The sequence below is a fragment of the Hevea brasiliensis genome, chromosome 14, assembly GCF_030052815.1.
Source record: "Hevea brasiliensis isolate MT/VB/25A 57/8 chromosome 14, ASM3005281v1, whole genome shotgun sequence".
NCBI classification, from domain to species: domain Eukaryota; kingdom Viridiplantae; phylum Streptophyta; class Magnoliopsida; order Malpighiales; family Euphorbiaceae; genus Hevea; species Hevea brasiliensis.
The window spans coordinates 49,378,208-49,396,126 of record NC_079506.1 but is presented as its reverse complement, the minus strand read 5'-3'; positions in this window follow the sequence as shown (position 1 = coordinate 49,396,126).

Here is a 17,919-nt window from a genome sequence, read left to right as displayed (position 1 = left end):
CCCCTGGTACCACCAGCTACGGGGGAAGTCCTCAAAGCAGCTCGGATCTTTGCTCCTCAGAATGAAGAAACGGTTCTTCCAATTCTTAAGGGATGAGGGCAGATCGGAAAAGAGCCCGCAATGAGGCTTCGCCTGAAAGAACCAGTGTTTGTCATCCTTTCGGCGAGTTAGTCTGTGCAGCTCGGCGAAAACCTTAGCCGTAGGTCTGATTCCCTTAGCTCGGCATAGACCTCGGAAGGCTACCAAGATCCGCTACGAGTTAGGATGAATTTGAGCAATGCACGCTCGGTGAAGTTTTAGGACCTCCTTATAGAAGTCATCTAGAGGGAACCGAAGACCGGCCTTTAACTGTTCCTCGTACACCATAACCATGTCATTCCCTTCAAAGGAGTGATCGACACGAAGATCGCCATGGCACTTGATTAGCTCGTACGAATCAGGCCGAATGTTGTATTCTTGGCTAAATGATTGCAGATCGGATACTCGAAGAACCGACGGTAGCTCATCTATAGGGAGAGTCTCCCTCCCTGAAACAGGTGCACGCCTTGATGGTATGACCCGCCCGACAGAACGGAAGCCACAGGAGGTTCAAAGCGTGCTTGGCCCGACTATCTCTTCGTCATCGGACGACCATGAGAACTGAATGGAAGGAGGGCTCGCCGCTCTCTGACCTTCGGCACCGCTCATTTTCAAAAGGAATAAAGAACTTAAACTAAAAAAGAAGATCAAAGCCCTTACCGGAGTCTGATCGGCGTCGGAAGAACTTGAGAAAACGAGAGAACTTCGAAGTTGTGAGCAGGGGATTGAAAATGGAATGAGAGAACAACTGGCTAACCCTCCCACCCCTATTTATACTAGTCCGAGCATTTAATGCTCGCGAGGTTCTAGGCAGCGCATCGATTAGTGGGACTCGGCAATTTGTTCGACACTTCTCTCAAATATCCGAATGTTCGAGATCGGTTAATTGGAGATCGGCATAATAAGTTAAATATTTTGAATAAAGGATCGCTAAGTGTCATTCGTAAAGAACAGATTGGATAATCACATTAGAGATCAGCAAATAATCAATGCAAAAATAATAAGATGATAACCGACAAAATAAAGTCTTTATTTTCAAAAGATCGGATTACATCATTTGGGCGATCTCTAGGGATCGGATTACACTAAAATTGGATCACATCATTTCTGTGATCTCTAGAGATCGGATTACATTGAAAACAAAATACATCATTTGGGCAATCTCTAGGGATCGGAATGTCACATTGTGACGGATCCAAAGGGGTGTCACCGACCAGAACCGAGGCGCTGTCGGAACACCCAATGTGGAGGAAAGCCGCTGTCGGAACACTCAATGTGATGAGAAGCCGAATGAACTTAGTTGAGCGACTCGAGATCGGTACAACCAAGGTCCGCAATACAGATCGGTCAAATCCAGTTCTCTCACCATCGTCAGTTAAGGTCATTCGATCACCGGGATCGTAAATTTTCAGTCGGTGAGTAAAGAAGTCCATCGGAAAAAGATCAAAGCCACAGTTATAGCCAGAACTTCCACCGGGCAATAGAACAGGAAAGTAAGAAAGGAAGAGAGGAAAATCGATGAAGGAAATGTCTCTCGACGTGGGTATATATAGGGAAAATGAGCATTTATTGTCGAGCGTAAAACGGCTTAACGCCTCGAGAATCAAGGGGAAATTAATGCTTTGACCAGACCGGACCAGAGAAAAGGAGAGATCGGAATAATAGATCGGAAGACGGGAGATTAACATGAGAGATCGGAATAGGAGCGTGTCAAGAAGAGGGATCGGAAGACAAAAGGAATGAGACAAATCCCAAATAACCGTTGTCAGAATCAGAGCCGAGGTAGTTAAAGCGTTGCAGGCGAGATCTCCACCGCACGCCTAAGAATCGCCCGCAATGCTGACAAGTGCCAGGGTATGTCATGACAGTCCTGTATATCCCAATCCCCGCCGTCGATCTCACTTGTAAGGACAAATCCGGAACCCTTGGATCAAGAGAGGAGACGACAATACCAGCGCCTTTCGCTCTTAGCCCTCAGATCGTTCCGGACAAGAAGATTTGGGACCGTTAGATTGAAAGGAGAAAAGGACAAATGTTCTGAAGAGAGATCTCAGCCATTCATCTTGATTCTCTTTAATTCCTGGACATCCGATCATGTCCTTCGAAATCTTGACCCTCCATCTCCCTCAAAATAAATCCTGACCCTTCATGGGGAGCACCCGATTCCTATAAATACCAGCATGAAAAACTGTTCAAGGGACGGACAAAAAAGAGAGGCTGTTATTATAGCGGAAGAACTCTGAAAACTCCATTTAGTTTGTTATTCCGCTACTTGGAAGTGTTGATTGGAAAAACTTTTGAAACTAGTTTTCTGAAGTGTTTCTTGAAAAGGATTCTGAATACTGGAACTCTACATTTCCAGTTTGTTCATTATCTGGTCACACCCTCACTTTCAGCCCTTTATCATCTCTGTTTTCATTCCCACTGTCTAAGCAAAACTTCATTCCACTTGGCTTTTATCTTAATCTGATTATATTTTAGCTAAGCTCCCTTCACTTCCCGACGAACGTCAGCTCTCTGGCTTATCAGTCCACTGTCTTATCTCTATTCGCCACCTCGTAGCTATTTCGGTAGATTTGGCTCCTCACAGGTAAGAGCTCATATTGCTGTTTTACTAAATGTTTACATTTATTTTTTCGTACTTTCTTTGTTCTTCTTAAGTATGTGATTTTCTCCAAGTTCATTTCGTGCAAAAGGACCCAAAAGAATGTTACTCTCGAGTTATCTCTTTATTGATTAGTCCGTCGTTTTATTAATCTTCGTCATTTCTGTAGGCAAGTTTTTTTTCTGGTTCTTAGTAGCGTGTAAATGGTCAGGCAAGACGTAGGTAACTGCAACTTAGGGGTCTCTTTTAAAAGAGAGAACCTGAATAACGTGTCAGGAAGATAGCCAAACTACTAGGCTGACGTAAACAGCAATTCGACAAAGAGATCATAAAGTAGAATAAAATCAAAATAAACAAAACAAAATATATCGGTCGTTAACAGATATTGGTAAAACAAATACATGGAAGGTCGGTAAATCAAGTCTAGTTTTCCCCATCTAGCCAAAAGGTATCGAGAAGCCTTATCCCTAGCATCTTTGAATGCCAGAATCCTTAGCTTTAGGCTCTTATGTCATATAGCCGAAATTAAAATCCGGGAGATCGGAAAAGTCCCTTTCAGGCTCCTGTTAATCTAATAGAGATCGGAGGGGAGTTCTTATCCGGTCTCAACTCAAAATTTTAATAACTATTAAATAGAGAGCGGAGGAGAGTTCTTATCCGGTCTCAACTCAAAAATTTCAATAAACGTCTAGAGGAGATCGGAGGAGAGTTCTTATCCGATCTCCCCTCAAAATTTTAATAACCATTAAAAAGGGATCGGAGGAGAGTTCTTATCCGGTCTCAACTCAAAAATTTCAATAAACGTCTAGAGGAGATCGGAGGAGAGTTCTTATCCGATCTCCCCTCAAAATTTTAATAACAATTAAAAAGGGATCGGAGGAGAGTTCTTATCCGGTCTCAACTCAAAATTTTCAATAAACGTCTAGAGGAGATCGGAGGAGAGTTCTTATCCGATCCCCCCTCAAGATTTTAATAAACATTAAAAGAGATCGGATGAGAGTTCTTATCCGGTCTTTCCCCAAAATTTTAATAAATAATTTAAAAGAGACCGGAGGAGAGTTCTTATCCGATTCTCAAACCAAATCTTAACCTATACGTAAAATAGTCCCAAAACCAAGATGATTCGCGACACCAACTCACTAAGGTTGTCTCATTTACTTATGTATCTGGGTAATCCGAATTTAGTGAAAGATCAAATATTCCTTTTACTAAAAGGATTAACATTCCTATTCAAGCCCTCCTAACCAATTTATAAAGAATGCCTAAATTGAATCTACTTACTCTTATTAAGGGACGAAGTGGGGTGCCTAACACCTTCCCCACCCGTTTATGGACCCCGAACCTAGAATCTCTGTCTTGAAGTGGTTTCATTTTCCTCTAAATGGTTTTCTTTAGTTTTCCTCAAAACTAAGGTGGCGACTCCTCACTCCTTCCCACTTCGGTGAGTGATCGTCCAGGCGACCTCAAAATCCCTTGCGACAGCTTGGCATAACCTTAAGTGCTAAATATATTTTGAACTTGAGTTGGTTTTCACCATGGCATTACATTCTTTTAGATCACTTGCATTCAATATGTGTTTGTCATTATTATCCAAATAATAAAGACCATCATTCATATAACCTGAACCAACATATTTATTTCCAAAATAAATATTGCAAACATCATCTGTGAACTGAAATTCATAGCCATTTCTAGTCAAACTAGATATAAAAATGATTTTCTTAAAAGCATCAGGTACATATAAAATATTATTTAAACACAAAACATGTCCAAACATGTAAAAATATTTAGATCATATGGCTAAAGCTTCAACAGTTGAGCCATTGCCAATCCGGACTCTAATATCTTGAGAACGCAAGCTGCTACTATTTGTTAGTTCCTGCATATCATTAGAAATGTGAGAACTCTTTTTCTTATTGAACTTCTTCTTATTGGACTTTCCAGCAGAAGAAGATGCAACCAAAGCTACCTCTTTTCCTTTATTGCCTGGCATATTCTTTTGGGCAATAACCAGCATGTTGAGTAAACCAGCTAAGGTGCATTCCTATTTAGTCATATGGAAATTTGTCACAAAATTCCCAAAAGACTCAGGAAGGGACTGAAGGATCAAATCCGTTTGTAGTTGGAAATCCATGTTGAAGTCAAGATGTTCCAACTGCTCAATCAGCTGAATCATCTTGTGGATATGATCCCCAACATTCTGGCCCTCAGACATCCTCATACGGAATAGCTGTCTAGATATCTCATACCTAGCATTCCTGCTGTGCTCACCATACAACTCTTGTAGGTGAAGGAGGATCTCACTCGCACTCTGCATGTTCTCATGTTGCTTCTGTAACTCATTACTCATGGAAGCAAGCATGTAACACTTAGCTCTCATATCATGCTCCTTCCACTTGTCTAAAGTTTCATGTTCCTCTTGTGTGGCCTCTAGAGGTAAGGGACCAGGAACATTGAATCTAGAACATATCCTATATGTTCAAGGTTCAGGACAAGTTTCAAATTTCTTAGCCAATCAGACATATTAGGTCCTATCAACCTATTGTGATCAAGTATGCTTGCAAGGATATTGGATGGTGGTGGTTATTTTGAGCTCATTTTTATCAGAAAATTAACTGCAGAAAATAACCAGATTAATTAGTAAATGTATCATGTAATTAACCAAAATGATTATGTTCTTTTAATCAAATTGGTCATCCCACTAACTTAGCGAATCCTACACTTCCAAAGTAGAAAACGAAAATCCTAGTTGGATGGATTTCTAGTGGGTGATTGAATTCTTATAATTCTATTGATCATCCTCAGGTACATCCATTATTGGAATTACAATAAACTATAAGTGAGCAACTCCTTGCCCATCACATCTCATATGAGGTTCAATCCTTTACCTAGCCCCTAATGCTCAAAATCTTAGGTACATCCATTATTGACTTATCTTGCATTAGTTAAGTTGATCCCATTGAGCCAGTAATTATGCCGATAATTTTAATGTCCTCAGGTACATCCAATATTGGCCACTAAACCATTTACATATTTACAACATCTCATGCTTAACAATTATTCTTAAGAAAATCTCTTAAATTAATTGCATCTTATGCAACTATTTAAAATTTCTTAAAATAATTGCCTCAATGGAGGGCCTATGTTATAATTACTTTAATTATAGCATTTCCAACTCAATCATTTGTTTGGAAGATTTTATGGTAATTCTAATTACTATTAAGGCCTCACTTTGCACATTATCCAATTAGAATGCATATATCATATAATAGCATACATTCCGATACATCTCATGCATTCATGGATAAGCAATAACTATGGTATGATCATGGACTTTCTAAGGGATTCAATTCTGAGCCACCAAGAATTGAATCATGGCATTCCTAGGTGCATTTCATTCTTTCATTCATTTTATAAGAGTTGCTGAAGGAGTACATAATCAACACTTGATCTTGAATTCCTCCCACTGGTCCCACCAATGCTCTTGACCTCCTTGAACTTCTTGCAATCCAATATTACATGGTAATCCTTGGCATACCAAGGCGAATTTACAAGAACATAAATAAATGAAATTACAACCCAAAAATTATTACAAACTTAATAATACATGCCCAAAAAAAATTAAAATAAATTAATTAATTTACAATCCCAAAGAAACATAAAAGAAATAAATCTAATCACATTGGTCTTTTATAGTCCATGATCATCCATCATGCATATCACTATTTAACAATTAAATAAAACATACATACTTAAATAAAATTGAATATCTCATATTCAACTTAAAAATCCAGATTTGAATATGATTCAAATAAATTTAAAAATTCAGATTTGAATCTCATTCAAACAAATTTAAAAATTCAGATTTGAATCACATTCAAACAACTTTAAAAATTCAGATTTGAATCACATTTTTTAAAAAATCAGATTTGAATCACATTCAAACATTTTTTAAAAAATCAGATCTGAATTTTATTTAATCAATTTTAAAAAATCAGATTTAAATATGATTCAAACAACTTTAAATATTCAGATTTGAATCACATTCAAACAACTTTTAAAATTCAAATTTGAATTACATTCAAACAATTTTTAAAATTCTGATTTGAATCATAATTTAATTGTGTGATTAAAATTACTAATTAAACACTTTAATTAGTCAAAGAATAGGCCTTAGATCATACAACAATTGCAGAATTAAAAGCCAAACCTTGAACCACCCATGGTAGCCAAACCATGCGCACCATTGATGGTGTTTTTTTAAATATGCCGCCACCTTGCTTTGCAACCAGCAATGATCTTTTGATCTCATGATCAAACACACAATTAAATTATATAATCAACAATCTAAATGGCAAATATAGTGGCTCTGATACCAATTGAAGCAGCGGAAGCGTGAAAAACACAAGTTTATACCATTGAATTCAAAAATTTCACCTAGGGTCACATGCATCATGCAAGATTTTTTTTTATCTATTTTATTTCAATGATAAACAACATATTAAAACTCTTTTAATATGTTTTTGGATCTGTATTTGCCATTTAAGATTTTAAAATTAAACAGATTAATTTTAGAACCCTAAATTAAATCAAGAACGATTACACTAACCTCTTGATGCACTGCAGCGTGTCTGCGCCTTTGAGATTCGTCTTCAGGACACCAGATGTTGTCCCTCTTGCTTGTCCACACCAAGAACACCTATGGCATCCCTTGAATAGCTTTTAAAGCTCTTTCTATTAATTAGAAATTCAAGTTCTGCCTTTTAAGAGATTAGAGATGTAAACAGGACACTAGAAATAATTTCTAGCGTTCTTAATTCAAGAGATTGATGGCTAATCTCTTTGAATTGATGAGAGATGAAGAAGAATAGATGAAAAGCCTCAAAGTAGCGTGACAAAGGAGAGGAGTGGCTGCTGGTTATTTTTCTTTTCATAACCACACTTAAATAGCTAGGTTAACACATTAAACCCTTGCCACAAGTCACCCTTTGATTAGCTCTAGGTTTAAGTGACCCAATCACATTGTGCCAAAGTGTCAAACCTATATTTAATCTTGATTTTAATCATCTTACATGATTAAAAAAAAAACATTTGGCAAGCTTATGTGTAATCCCACGTGTCACCATCTCATGGGGCCACGTGTCACACTGTGAAATGACCAAAATGCCCCTGTGTCTTAATTTTGAGTTCTTAACCCAAAATAATTATTTTTCTTCTTCTAATTAATTTATATCAAATATAAATTAATTAATTAATCTCTATTAATTAATTTTTCATTAATTAAATTTATATTTAGACACTTTAAATATAAATTTAACTTATATTATACATCCAATAATCTAGATTTGGTTTCAAGTCATGCTAGGGACTTTGCAATTTAATTACAAACCAAACCTATTTAATTAATCAATTAAACTCTTTAATTAATTAATTAAATCATATTTAAATAGGTGATAACTTGTGTATGTGTGTGACTTACTAGGCTCATCACTAATTGGCAATGAGATATGAAATCAACTCTTAATATCATCAGAACTCTTTCTTACCATAAATGATTTCTCTAAATCTTTTTATGCACCTCATAGACCATGGTTAACACCTAGCATAGCATGCCATGTGTAACACCCTCACTGTAGTAATTCCGTACATTCTACTGTTCCAGTGACCGGTGTCGGTCTGGGCAGCTAAAACGTCTGGAAAAATATTTAAACTAAAGTGAGGAACCATAATTAACTCAAATATTAATAAGAAAAATTTAGGAAAAATTTTAGAAATAAAATACAACCAAGTTAAATGAGCCGGTGCCCTAGCGATGGGTAACCCAGTGGGAAGTTGCGATTTTCGCAACAAGGAGCCCTAGACCTAGGGGAAAAATTATAAAATAATTTTTGAGGCTCCAGAGAAGAGTCATTGAGGGTTTTATGGCATTAGAATGCCAAGAAAAGGTTTAGAAAAATTTTTCAATTGGTACAGACAATTTTAGTCCTTTAAGCCAAACGGAGGGCATTTTGGTCATTTCGTCTTCGGAGATGATTTTTGACCAACTTGTCCAATTAAGTAAATAATTATTATGACATAAAATAGGAATAAATATTGATGAAAATTAAATTAAAAATGAGTAAAAGAAAGAAGAAAGAAAGATAAACCGATAACTCGGTAAGAGCAAAATTTGGTCAATTAAATTTGAGGGTCCAATATTGACAAAAAATGATGATTATTAATTTAATGAAGCTAAATTAATTTAATTAATTGAAATTATGAAAATTAAAAATAATTATTGAAAGGTCAAATTATAATGATTATAAACTTCAAAATAATTTCAAATTTGCCATCTACTTATTTACCATATTGCCATTAAATATTTAATTATTATATATGTTAATTATTGAATAAAAATCTGCATTTTTTCCCTTCTTCTTCCCGTCCATTTTCTTTCTTCCCTTCTTCTCTAAAATTTTCCATTAAAACCTAAAATCCAAAGCTTAAAACCCTAAGTCTCAACCAAATTTTTTCTTGGAAAAATTATAGCCCACCCTAAACTAAAGCCTAATTAGTAGAAAGCACTCAAGAAAAACCAAAAGAAATTGAGTTTGGGGCAAGAGGAACTTCAGCCAAGGTGGACCAAGAAGGAGCTTCAAGTTTTTGATTGATTAGAAGGTTGAATTGAAGTTGAGTGAAGCTAAGGAATAAGGTTAGTGCTAGAAATTCTCATGGAATTTAAAATTTATGCAAGTTGATTTAGGGTTTGCTCAAATATGGAATTTTGTGTTGTGACTTGAATTTTATGATGTTGAGGTTGATTATTGACTATTAGAAGTGTTATATATGTGAATTGAAGTTTGGAAGTTGGGTGAAATTGAAAATTGGGAGTGCTTCTCTTATGCAGGAAATTTGGACCTATTATTGTTTGACCTATAACTGAGGTTGTGTGATTCCAATTGGTATGAGGCCAATTGGAGGTGAAACTAGACACATAATGGCACAACTTTGGTGAAGAAACCATGCCCAGAAAACCAAACCAACTTGACCAAATGTTTGCCCTAATCCAGGTGACCTGCAATCTGCCTGGGCAAAATGACTAAATGAACAGTATTTGGTCATTTGGCCATAACCCAATGTAGCAAGGTCCAATTGACCTGAAATTTTACCATCAACAAGTTGAGATATAGACCAACAACTTTTATGAAGAAACCTGACCCAAAATATGACCATAACTTAGTCAAATTGCCAACCAAACTTGAGTTACCAAATCTGGCAGAAACAATTTTACCCAGAATTTTGGGTTCTGCCCAATCCGGTCAGTCATGGTTTTTAGGCCATAACTTGAGCTACAAAACTCCAAATGGAGTGATTCAAAAAAGGAAATTCAACTAGACAAAATGAGGAACAACTTTCATGTTGATCAGTTTGCCAAATTCCCACTGCAAAATTGACCAATAGAACAGTAAAGACAAGGCATGAAAACTGAAAATTCTGCCCAATTAACATTAAGCTTGGAAATGGTATTGGCAACCAATACTAACAAATTTGAATGCAAAATGTGGTATCTTGGAGAACTTAGGTTCAATAAATTTATTATGTATTAAAAAGTCAACAATTTGAGTGAATAGTAATGTGAATAGTAATACAAAGACACAAAGTACAATAACTAAATTGGTAGAGGAAATTAAGGTATGAAATTTGGAATCCATGAAACATTCATGGATTACTTGGAATAGAAATAGTAATTCACCTAAGTGGCTTAATGAACATTTAAGTTATGTGAGTATATAGTTAAGATTTATTTCCATTACTAGTAGGTCTAATAAAACATAAGTAATACCACTTGAATATGAAATGACATTAACCTAGATGGATTGTTGAGTATAAATGGGATGAGGTTTATATTAGGATTTATGTTTCCATTACAAATAAGATAATAACACCTTGTATGAGTTATGAATTCATATAAATATTGTAATGAATAAATGAATCACATGAAAATATGAATGGAACATTAGTTTTCTTTATAAGAGAAAGGAAAAATATTTTGAGTATAATGGTATATGAACACCATTGTTGTGAATTGTAATCAATATGAATGATGTAAGGAATGTATGAATATTATGATGAATGTATAAATTATGAAATTTATCATGAAATAATAAAGTCATAAAACATAATATATTAATATTTAATGATATTATGTGCCCTTGTATTGCCTAGACATGTGTGTCAGATTGGATAGTTTGGCATGCCAATAGGGTATTGTTTTAGCAGTACTGCAAAAGACTTTATGCCTGTATTCATGGCTTTGTGCCCGTATTCATGGCTTTATGCCCGCATTCATGGCACTATGCCAACATTCATGGCTTTTATGCCCGATTATGTGTTATCATGGCTCTTTAGCCATGCTGACTGAAGGAACGGAAGCGTGAAAAACACAAGATTATACCATTGAATTCAAAAATTTTCACCTAGGGTCACATGCACCATGCAAGATTTATTTTTATCTATTTGATTTCAATGATAAACAACATATTAAAACTCTTTTAATATGTTTTTGGATCTGTATTTTCCATTTAAGATTTTAAAATTAATCAGATTAATTTTAGAACCCTAGATTAAATCAAGAACGATTACACTAACCTCTTGATGTGCTGCAGCGTGTCTGCGCCTTTGAGATTCGTCTTCAGGACACCAGATGTTGTCCCTCTAGCTTGTCCACACCAAGAACACCTATGGCAGCCCTTGAACAGCTTCTAAAGCCTTTTCTATTAATTAGAAATTCAAGTTCTGCCTTTTAAGAGATTAGAGATGTAAACAGGACACTAGAAACAATTTCTAGTGTTCTTAATTCAAGAGATTGATGGCTAATCTCTTTGAATTGATGAGAGATGAAGAGAAATAGCTAGAGAGGCTCAAAGTGGCGTGACAATTGAGAGGAGAGGCTGCTGGTTATGTTTTGTTTTCATAACCACACTTAAATAGCTAGGTTAACACATTAAACCCTAGCCACATGTCACCTTTTGATTAGCTCTAGGTTTAAGTGACCCAATCACATTGTGCCAAGTGTCAAACCTATATTTAATCTTGATTTTAATCATCTTACATGGTTAAAAAAAAACATTTGGCAAGCTTATGTGTTATGCCATGTGTCACCATCTCATGGTGCCACGTGTCACAATCGTGAAATGACCAAAATGCCCCTGTGTCTTAATTTTGAGTTCTTAACCCAAAATAATTATTTTCTTCTTCTAATTAATTTATATAAAATATAAATTAATTAATTAATCTCTATTAATTAATTTCTCATCAATTAAATTCATATTTAAACACTTTAAATATAAATTTAATTTATACTACACATCCAATAATCTAGATTTGGTTTCAAGTCATGCTAGGGACTTTGCAATTTAATTGCAAACCAAATCTATTTAATTAATCAATTAAACTCTTTAATTAATTAATTAAATCATATTTAAATAGGTGATAACTTGTGTATGTGTGTGACTTACTAGGCTCATCACTAATTGGCAATGAGACATGATATCAACTCTTAATATCATCAGAACTCTTTCTTACCATAAATGATTTCTCTAAATCATTTTATGAACCTCATAGACCATGGTTAACACCTAGCATAGCATGCCATGGCCACCCAATTAGTAATAAGATTTACCTTAAATGAACCTATAATCATATGTTACCATACACTAGAATCTCTCTGTTACAAAATCCCAAATCAATATGGAGTCATGGTTTATGTCAAACTCCATTTGCTATGAATATTATGTTCTCTTTTAATTACAGTTCTTGATTAAAAGATTTTTCTCATCAGAAACTCTTTTCTGAACAAATCTATCTGTCCTGGCCAGGAACTTGAAACATCAAGAACAATTAAATGAACATAGGATTTTATCTCTATTTACTTAGAGGAACAGATTCCTTCTTGATCAACACCTACCTCCATATATAACTAGCAGGAGCCAACACATGCCCATATACCCATACATAGTACAAGTATGAAAGCAGTATCAAACTCAAACTACATATATACAAGATAAATGTGCTATCTCAGTTCTAAAGATTATATGCAATTATATGATTTATGACAAAACATTGACAAGAGTAAACTCCATGTGCTTGTCATAAGTGTCACTGGTTCGGCCTACTTATCATTTATAAGTGCCTATCAAGTTTGTTATATGGCATGAGACTCACCATTCCATCTTATTTATATCTCATATAAATAACTTGGGAACAAACATGAATACAATCTTTCTGGATAAGTCATGTCCTTATTATGAAGTATCCTCGATTGTGAACCTATTTATGATACTTTGTGCTAGAAATATTGTCACTCATATTCTTAACAACTTAAGAATAATATTTCTAACAAAATATCAATGGACCTTTTCTATTATACATAAATATATTATGTAAACGGAAAAGTGGAAATGCCTTTTATTATTAAAAATATATACAAGATACATACTAAATGATATACTCTAGGGCATACTACTAACAATCTCCCACTAGCACTAGAGCCATTCATTACAATATCTTAGACCTATCTTCTCAAGATGTCGGTCTAATCGAGTCTGTGACATAGGCTTAGTGAATGGATCACTGGATTTTCACCGATGCTATTTTCTCGCATGGCTACATCGCCGCCCAACTATTTCTCCGATAATGTGGTAGCGCCTTTCTATGTGTTTGGATTTACGTGAGACCTTGGTTCCTTAGCTCAGTATGATCGCTCCATTATTGTCACAAAGGTAATGGAACTGGCGACTCAATGGAAGGAACTCATGTAAGTTCTCCACGAACTTCTTTATCCAAATGACTTCTTTTGCAAAGATTCGATGCAGAATACACTCACCTCGAGAGTGGAATCTGCGGTTGTGCTCGCTTGGAACTCTTCCAATCGATCGCACCTCCATTACAAATGAAGACATATCCAGAGGTAGACTTTCTATCATCGATATCCGATTGGAAATCGAATCGATATAACCATCCAATTGCAAGTCTCCACCTCCATAAATCAAGAAAAAATCCTTAGTTCTTCTCAAGTACTTAAGGATATTCTTGATACTATCGATGTTCCAAACCTGGATTGGATTGATACCTGCTAGTCAAACTAACAGCATATGCGACATCCGGCCTAGTACACAACGTTGCATACATTAAACTTCCAATAGCCGAAGCATATGGAATCCTGGCCATCTTATCTCTTTCTTCAGGTGTCTTTGGAGACATCTCTTTAGAAAGGTGGATACCATGTCTCACTGGTAACAATCCTCTCTTGGAATCAAGCATGTTAAACCTCTTTAACACCTTTTCCAAGTATAGACTTTGGGATAAACCAATTATATTTTCGCTCTATCTCTATAGATGCGAATCCCAAGAATATAGGTTGCCTCTCCTAAGTCTTTCATGGAGAATGTATTTGACAACCATACCTTTATAGTCGTCAACATACCTGTATCATTACCCATCAACAGTATGTCATCCACATATAAGACAAGGAAAGTGATAGCACTGTCACTAACCTTCTTATATACACATGGCTCATCCTCATTTTTGATAAAACCAAAAGATTTAATGGCTTCATCAAAACGGATGATCCAACTCCTCGAAGCTTGTTTCAACCCATAAATGGATCGCTTTAGCTTGCATACCTTGGAACCATCTTGGGATTCAAATCCCCTAGGTTGTTCCATGAAAATGTTTTCTTCAATGTATCCATTGAGAAAGGTCGCTCGACATCCATCCGCCAAATCTCATAATCATAGTATGCACTATTGCTAATAAAATCCTAATTGATTTAAGCATGGCAACAAAGTAGAAAGTCTCCTCATAGTCTAGTCCTTGCCTTTGGCGAAACCCTGTCGCTACTAGCCTTGCCTTATAGGTCTCTACCTTTCCATCAGAACCAATTTTCTTCTTGAAAACCCATTTGTTCCCTATAGGTACAATACCTTCAGGTGGGTCAACAAGATCCCAAACTTGATTCTTATACATGGAATCAATCTCGGATTTCATAGCATCAATCCATTTTGAAGATTCTATATCTGATATAGCTTCTTCATAGGTAAGTGGATCATCTCCATGATCTACTTCTTCATGAGTAGACAACTCTTGTTCTTCTTCATGAAGAAAACCATATCTCACCGTGGGTGAGATACCGGTTGTTCTACGAGGAACAATTTGTAGATGTTTCATCAATGGGTATAGGTTGACTAGATGGATCTATATCCATCTGATGCTGGTTGGTCGAATTCTCCAATTCTAACTCTATTTGCCTTCCTTTGCCTCCTTCTTGAACAAACTGTTGTTCAAGAAATGTGGCATCTCTACTTATCACAACCTTTTGTGAAGTAGGCAAATAAAAATAATATCCAAAACTATCTTTTGGATATCCAACAAATCGACCTCTTTCTGATCTGGTCTCCAATTTATCAGTGTTCAGCTTTTTGATATAAGCTGGACAACCCCAAATCTTAACATGCTTAAGACTTGGTTTTCTTCCATGCCAAATCTCATAAGGTGTGGAAGAAACTGATTTTGATGGAATCCTATTCAGAATATACAAAGCTGATTCTAATGCAAATCCCCAAAAGGAGATTGGCATATCAGTATAGCTCATCATACTACGTACCATATCCAATAAGGTACGATTTCTCCTTTCAGATACACCATTCACCGTATGCCTGGAGGAGTCAGCTGAGAAACAATGCCATGCTCTCTCAAGTATTCATCAAATTCAGTACTCAAATATTCACCTCCACGATCTGATCGAAGAGCTTTAATACTTTTTCCTGTTTGATTTTCTACTTCAGATTTAAATTCTTTGAACTTTTCAAAGGATTCATGTTTGTATTTCATCAAATACAAATACCCAAACCTTGATTTATCATCAGTAAAGGTAATAAAATAATGAAAGCCCCCTCTAGCCATTTCTTTAAATGGACCACATACATCACTATGTATTAGCTCCAAAATATTTTCAGCTCTTAGCCCTTGTCCAACAAAGGGTGATCTAGTCATTTTGCCTTGAAGGCAAGATTCACAAGTTAGAGTAGGCTCAGAGCCCAATGAGGATAAAATCCCCATTTTCTCTAATTTTGCAATCCTATCTTCTGCAACATGACATAACCTTAAGTGCCAAATATATTTTGAACTTGAGTTGGTTTTCACCATGGCATTGTATTCTTTTAGATCACTTGCATTCAATTTGTGTTTGTCATTATTATCCAAATAATAAAGACCATCATTCATATAACCTGAACCAACATATTTATTTCCAAAATAAATATTGCAAACATCATCTGTGAACTGAAATTCATAGCCATTTCTAGTCAAACTAGATATAGAAATGATGTTCTTAAAAGCATCAGGTACATATAAAATATTATCCAAACACAAAACATGTCCAAACATGTAAAAAGATTTAGATCCTATGGCTAAAGCTTCAACAGTTGAGCCATTGCCAATCCGGACTCTAATATCTTGAGAACGCAAGTCGCTATCGCTTGCTAGTTCCTGCATATCATTAGAAATGTGAGAACTGCACCAAGATCTAAAACCCAAGTCAGATGAACTATGAGTATCATCGAATCTAAATAACAAGATATGGACATACCTTCCGAAGGTGTATCCTTCTTGTCCTTCAGAGAAGCAAGATACTCGCGCGCCTTTCCAAAGGCCCATCCTTTGGCAAGGGAAACACTTTCCTTTGCCTCCATCGCCTTTAGTCTTCCTTTTCTGCTTAGCTATTTTCTTGAAGGACCAGAATCGAGGTTTCTTTTTCTTATTGCCCTTCTTCTTGTTGGACTTTCCAGTAAGAAGATGCAACCAAAGCTACCTCTTTTCCTTTATTTCTGGCATATTCTTTTGGGCAATAACCAAGATGTTGAGTAATTCAGCTAAGGTGCATTCTGTTTAGTCATATGGAAATTTGTCACAAAATTCCCAAAAGACTCGTGAAGGGATCAAGGATCAAATCCGTTTGTAGTTGGAAATCCATGTTGAAGTCAAGATGTTCCAACCGCTCAATCACCGAATCATCTTGTGGACATGATCCCCAACATTCTGTCCCTCGGACATCCTCATACGGAATAGCCGTCTAGATATCTCATACCTAGCATTCTGCTGTGCTCACCATACAACTCTTGTAGGTGAAGGAGGATTTCACTCGCACTCTGCATGATCTCATGTTGCTTCTGTAACTCATTACTCATAGAAGCAAGCATGTAACACTTGGCTCTCATATCATGCTCCTTCCACTTGTCCAAAGTTTCATGTTCCTCTTGAGTAGCCTCTGGAGGTAAGGAACCAGAAACATTTCAATTTAGAACATATCCTATATGTTCAAGGTTCAGGACAAGTTTCAAATTTCTTAGCCAATCGCATGATTAGGTCCTGTCAACTGTTGTGATCAAGTATGCTTGCAAGGATATTGGATGGTGGTGGTTGTTTTGTGCTCATTTTTATCGTAAAATTAACTGCAGAAAATAACCAGATTAATTAGTAAATGTATCATGTATTTAACTAAAATGATTATGGTCTTTTAATCAAATTGGTCCTCCCACTAACTTAGCGAATCCTACACTTCCAAAGTAGAAAACGGAAATCCTAGTTGGATGGATTTCTAGTGGGTGATTGAATTCTTATAATTCTATTGATCATCCTCGTACATCCATTATTGGAATTACAATAAACTATAAGTGAGCAACTCCTTGCCCATCACATCTCATGTGAGGTTCAATCCTTTACCTAGCCCCTAATGCTCAAAATCTCAGGTACATCCATTATTGACTTATCTTGCATTAGTTAAGTTGATCCCATTGAGCTAGTAATTATGCAAATAATTTTAATGTCCTCAGGTACATCCAATATTGGCCACCAAACCATTTACATATTTACAACATCTCATGCTTAACAATTATTCTTAAGAAAATCTCTTAAATTAATTGCATCTCATGCAACTATTTAAAATTTCTTAAAATAATTGCCCCAATGGAGGGCTTATGTTATAATTACTTTAATTATAGCATTTCCAACTTAATCATTTGTTTGGAAGATTTTATAGCCATCCTAATTACTATTAAGGTCTCACTTTGCACATTATCCATTTAGCATGCATATATCATATAATTGCATACATTCCCATACATCTCATGCATTCATGGATAAGCAGTAAATATGGTATGATCATGGACTTTCTAAGGGATTCAATTCTGAGCCACCAA